The sequence below is a fragment of the Hemiscyllium ocellatum genome, unplaced genomic scaffold (assembly GCF_020745735.1).
Source record: "Hemiscyllium ocellatum isolate sHemOce1 unplaced genomic scaffold, sHemOce1.pat.X.cur. scaffold_154_pat_ctg1, whole genome shotgun sequence".
Classification (NCBI taxonomy): Eukaryota; Metazoa; Chordata; class Chondrichthyes; order Orectolobiformes; family Hemiscylliidae; genus Hemiscyllium; species Hemiscyllium ocellatum.
In genome coordinates this window covers 213957-220597 of record NW_026867806.1, presented here as the reverse complement: position 1 = coordinate 220597, position 6641 = coordinate 213957, and positions in this window count along the sequence as shown.

The following is a 6641-nucleotide window of genomic DNA, read 5'->3' as shown; positions in this document are numbered from 1 at the left end:
GGGTGGGAGGGGCAGAGGAAAGAGGTAGATGGAGAGGGGGAGAGGAAGGGTGGAGAGGGAGGGGTTTGGGGTGTAAGGGATAGATGGAGGGGTAGAGGGAGGGGGAGAATGGGTGCGGGGGGACGAATCAGTGTGCGAGGGGGACGAATCAGGGTGCGAAAGGGTGGCGCGGGGGTGTGGGGGGTGATGGGGGTTGTGGCGAGGGGGTCGGGGGGAGAGAGGGGTCGAGCGGGGGTGAGGGAGACGATTAGAGGGTGAGTGGGGGTGAGTGGAGACGAGGGGGTTGCGAGGGGGAGGTGAAGCGGGGGTTCGAGGGGGTGCGAGGGGAGCGATTGGAGGGCGAGTTGGGGGCGAGGGGGATCGGAGAGGGGCGAGGGTGGCGATGGGGGGGGCGAGCAGGTTTGAGGGGGCGGGGGCGAGAGGGTAGTGAGGGGGGGGCGAGGTGGGACAAGGTGAGCCAGTGGGGGCGAGGGGGGCGGGGGGAGGGGTGGGTAGAGGGGTGGGGCATAAGAGTGGTGTGCCGGGGGCCCGAGATGGTGGGGGTGGGGGTGGGAGTGGAGGAGAGGTTGAAGAGAGTCGGAGAGAGACAGAAGGAGAGTGCTGGCTGTGTCATTTCATCGTCTGTGAAACACATTAAGACCGGCGAAGTCCCTCATCCTGATAACGTTCTGGTCAGGACTCCAGTCACTAATTTGCTGCCAGGTTCTGATAAATAACCAAAAACACAACAGGAGTTGCACTTGCAGAGAATAAGGGAGCCACGGTTACATCAACATCAGAACACGAGGAGGCTATTTAGCTTCGTGAGCCTACTCCACCATTCACCCAAACCATGGTCATCTTCATCATCATGACAAATCCCTGTCTTTGTCCCATAATCCTTCAGCATTTTCATTCCAAATCTACCAACCTCAAATTTGAAATTTGCAAATAATTTCCAATCAATCGCTGTTTGTGGAACTTTATCAAACTATCCATTTCTGTGTATAAAAGTGTTCCCCGTTATCACACCTCAATGTTCTGACTCGAACACTTTATCTGTTTAATCTTTCTTCTTAAGTTAAACCTTGGAATCCAAGTATCACTTCAGTAAATCTACACTGCACTTCCCCTCAGAGGGATACTCTCCTTTAGCCATGGTACCCAGCCCTGACAGCTTGGTCTAACTAGGTTCGGATTTGCTGAAGCATGACTTCTAATCCTTTGGGATCTCGTCTTCTGTCGAGATCAATGTCAACATTCCACCGGCCCCTTGGTCACTTTTCTGAACCTGTTTGAGACATTTTCGTGAACTATACAGCTGGATCAATCCCACCAAGTTCCTTTGGAGTCCACTCTCTCTATTTTCACAATCACAAAATATCCGATTTTGATCCAACCTCTCACTTGCCGACACAAACTCATCTGTTGTTGTTTTTTTTCATTTACTGAATCTATCAAGATTGCTTCCTAATGCTGTGCTTCCATCTACCGACACTTGGAATCGCTGTCATCTGCAGAGTGGCCCCAAATGTTGAATGTGGCTTTCCTTTCATTATGAATAGCGAATAATAAGATCTCCAACATCGATCCATGCAGGATATCACTAAACATATCCTTCCAATTAGAATACCTCTTACTATCTGCACAAATGTCTCTTGCTCAAATCAAATTCCTCTGCAAAAATATCTTTTGCATCTTATTACCTTTAATGAACAGTAGAAAGGTGTAAATTCAGGGACATTCTTCACAGTCAAATTTGCCTTGTGTTTATCTGATTGGGGGAGCAAGGAATCCCAGTAAATATTAATCGTTGTCTTCACTATGTGGGAACTCGATCACAAAGATTAACAATGTCAAGTATTTATTCTCCTTCATGATTTATAAACTCTGGGCACATTGTGACCGAGTGGTACTCGCTTTTTTTTCAGAAACACAGGCCCTGCCCAACTGTTGGCTCACACTTGTTACACCATATGGTCCTCGTCCTCTCCATCTGAATCTCATGGCAAGGTACCTCGAACAAGGAGAGAAGCAACTATTCCAAGCACTGGGATCCAACTAATTGGTAACACCACTCACCCTAATCCATAAGAGAAGCCGACTGGTCCCGCACTACGTCCTCATCTGAACCATCCTGCTGGCTGCGTTCCTTCCCCATATGAAAGCGGTGATGGCTCACAGATGGCAGAAGAGAACGGAAGGATTTCTCTTCAATCTCATCTTTAGTTATTGGCTCGTCAAACTTATGGGAGTACTCAGTGGCAACAGAAGCAGAGGCTGGAGAGACAATAAATGACTGACATTGTTCTTTGTTATTTTCCATTGCTAACTGAAAGGTTTCGAACTTGAACTTGAAGTTAAGGGCTGAGCTAGAATCCTTGGATTAACTATCTGCTCAAGGAGCAGAGAGGGGTTACAATTATTGATTCAACACAACTTTGATATTGAATCATACATTGTTTAAGTTTCCTTGTGCACAACCACAGATCCAGGGGAAACAAGGAACTTGGATTGAATAGGTGAAGCTCATGACTGAATAAAGGAATCTTGAATTAATGCAGTGCAAGACATGTGCCTATTTGACCCACATACCCTTTGGGTAGGGAAGGAGTGCTCACGTAGCAAAGGATTTGATTGATTCAAATCATCTAACTGAAGAGACACATTTCCCTGCTTAAGTCATGAGATCATTGGAAGGACAAAACATCATTTCTGGTTAAAGAATTCACCTTTCTCACCAGGTAATGAAGGCACACTGTCTCTGCAGATTGAGTCGTTGGCCACTGTTTGAACCACCTCCTCAGTAGAGCTATTTCCCTTTTGTGTGGCCAGAGGTTCTGCTTTTCTCCAAGAATGGTAAGGGTGAGCTGTCTTGTTTACTGCTGCCGCTGCTGCTCCTATAGAAATGGCACAGAACAACACAGATGCATCGTTTCAGGACACAAAAACAGGTTCTCAGTATCTGTGATTTACACAGGCTTCCTTCCCAACCTAAACCCATCAACATAGTTTTCTTTGATTTCTTGTATTCCAAGCTCCTCCTTGAATTCATCTGTTATTTGCTTCAATTATTCCTGATGAAGTAAGTTCCACATTCAAACGCCTTTTTGGTAAAGACTTTGTCGCCCTCTGCAAATTCCCTGTTAGATTTAATAGTGATTACAATTATATCCACAGATCCAGTGGATTCTGTCATTCGCAAGCAGAAACATCTTTTCCATGTCTACCCAATCAAACGTAACTGGACCATGTCACTCTTTTACAATGAGACAAGACTGCCCAATCTTACTTGATGAATTCAAATTCAGTTTGAATATAATTCCAGTAATTTTCTTTATCTTACCTACTGCCTCTACATCCATATTACAATATGAAGATCGGAACTGCTTGCAGTGCTCCAAGGGTGATCTGTCCATGGTTCTACACATATCGAACACATTTCCATTCTGTCGTCCCAGAAATAAACCCATGATCTACTTTTCTATTTAACCACACAAACTGGTGCCATTTGCTGCCAGTGATTCATTGCTATCTCCAGATCCCTCTGCTCTATTTAAGGACATATTTCCAAAGAGGAAGTGGTCTCTTTATTCTTTTGACCACAGTGTACTACCTCACACATGGGTGGAGGTTAATCTTCCACAGCTTTGACTGCAATATTCCCTTAACCAAATCTTCCCAACAGTAAGTCTTCCTAAAAACAAAACGCCAACATATTAATGTACTTAATCTCGTCAACTATTTCTTATTTGAAAAGCTCTAACTGTCGAGCTCAGTTTTGAACAAACATCCTCTGCCACAGTTATCAAAATGCTACAAGCTGAACGACAACCACTATTTACATTCATATTCATTGCAGCCTAAGAATGAGAGGTGGTATCATTGAGGGTCTATAAAATGGTCAAGGGATTGACCAAGTAGAGGCAGAGAAGATGATGCAATCTACAATGAGTCGTCCTAAGTTTACAATGAAGGGAAAGTTGGAGGAATTACTTCTCTCAGAGGATGGTGAACCTGGGGAATTCCCCATCTCAGAACACTGTGGATTCTGGGACATGAAGTAAATTTAAATAAGAGACACACAGATTTTAATCAGTAATGGGTTGAAGAGTTAAGGAGGGCTGGCAGGAAAGTGGTGTTCAGGCCAAGGTGAGATTCACAATCAAGCTGCCTAAATTTTAAACATGAACACTTCTTAATAGTTCACTCGATCCTAACGAAATATTTTGTGCAAAACAAATCACATGATACATAGTTATTCAGAGAACAAAACAAGTTTGTTCATTGAAGAACCCAGAGGAAAAGGTGATGAAACAATGTGAGTTTGATATACCTCAATCATCATTTCAAGTGCATTCTCTGCATAAATTCTCCTTTTCCTCCTCGAAGTATTCAACTTCTTGAATAATTGAGAGAATGAAGTCACAGTTGTACAATACAAAAATCAGACCCTTCAGTCCAATTCGCCCATGCTGACCAGATATCCTAAACTAATCTAGTCCCATTTGCCAGCATTTGTTCCATATCCATCTTAGACCATAAGACCATAAGACATAGAAGTGGAAGTAAGGCCATTCGGCCCATCGGGTCCACTCCGCCATTCAATCATGGCTGATGGGCATTTCAACTCCACTTACCAGCGTTTTCCCCGTAGCCCTTAATTCCTCGAGGCAACAAGAATCTATCAATCTTAAACACTTTCTATTGAATATCAGTTTATTTTACTTTATCAGCACTTGAAATATTGACTTATTTTTCTCCAAACATTGGTTAAAGAAATCATAACTTCATTCATCCAAATTAATTTTGTAATCTTTCACAAAGAAACAAGTGAGAACAACATATAGGTGAGTGCAAACCAAAATACTGCAGCTGTGCGATATCTGGGAACACTCTAAACGTGAGGCACTGATACTTTGGTGTAACTTGTAGTCTGGCCAAATTGCAGCAAAAAGCTGTTCAATTTTATCAGCAAACTATTGAATAAAATCCTCCTTGCACAATAATGAGGCAGCATTTTGGGATGTCATTTTTAATATATATTATTTTCAAAGTTACCCACAATTAATAGTGATCACTTGGTGCTGTCTGCCTAACACAGTACGAAAAGGAATTAACAGAAAAAAAAACATTATAACCCAAATTCAGAGACACGAATTCATTGGTATTGCATGGGTCCAGCATTTTATAAGTAATTGATTTTTAAAGATAAATAGATACATTTACTAACTATATTGAAACACAGCTGCAAATGTGTTGCTGGTCAAAGCACAGCAGGCCAGGCAGCATCTCAGGAATAGAGAATTCGACGTTTTGAGCATAAGCCCTTCATCTGCAGACCTCATTTTTTACTACTATATTGAAACACAGTCAAGTTTCTCACTGAACAGTGACTGGATTGGACAGAGTCTGCATGGATTTAAGAGAGGGGAATCATACTTAGCAAATCTACTGAAAGAATCCACAGAGTCTAATATTAAAGTAAGAAATTGCAGGACAGTTAGGAAAGCCGATCATCAAACATGGTCGACTGGGTTTTGTGAAAGAGAAACTATATTTGACAAAGTTGCGACAGTTCATTGAGGAGATAACAAGCAGGGCTGATAAAGGGCAATCCAATGATGTTCTGTATTTGGATTTTAAAAATGCATGTGATAATATGCTACATAAAAGTTAATTGCACAATTTAGGAGCTCATGGTATCAGTGTAATGTATTAGCATGGATTGAGGATTGGTTAACCACGCTGACTGTTGCTGAGTCCTAACTTGCAGTGCTGTATCCAATGTTAGCTCCCATATTTAATAAAGGATAAACCAACATCGGAGAACATTCAAAAAAGATTCACTTAGCTGTTTCGTGGACGAAAGGGTTGACCTATCAATAGATAAGCAGGGGTGATCTTATGGAAACAAGATTCTGAGGAGCTTGACAGGGTGGATGTTGACTAGATCTTCTTGCACCAATGAAGTCTTAAACTAGGGGACATTGCACAAGGGAACATTCATTTTAGAAAAATTAAAGATTTTTTTTCTCTCAGTGAATGGCAAGAATTTTCTCACACAAACAATTGTGAAAGTTAAATGTGGGAGGGGAATGGTTGGGTTACTCTTTGGAGGGTTGTTCTGGCTTGTTGGGCTGAAGGGCCTGTTTCCACACAGTAGGGAATCTATGATTCTATCTTAAATAATTTTTAAAAAGGGCAGATAGATTTTTGAAATATTGAGCAGTTGAGGGCTATGCGGATCAAGCATAAAAGAGGTGTTGAGGTCTGGGTTGGCCCAGCCATGATCTGATAGAATGGGGGAATAAGCTGAAAGGGATGAATTGCCTCCTCCTGCTCCGATTCCCTGAGGCTCCGTTTCATGATTTCCTTGTCTCCAAAGAAGAGTGTAATACAATGTGCTAAAGATCACAGATGTTGTGAAAATGGGGTGTTTATGTACGGATTCAGATGGCAGCGATTCATCAGTCACAGCTATACAGTCATGAGTAGGAAGGCAATTCCCTCCATGAATAAAGGAAATCTACTGCAGAGCTCATTGTTATCCGCAGGAACATGACCCAACACAGCGGCAACAGCAGGACACACTGCGCATGCTCCAGCCAACAGAGGGACCCCGGGTGATTGATGTCAGCACCGGACCAATGAAAGGACAG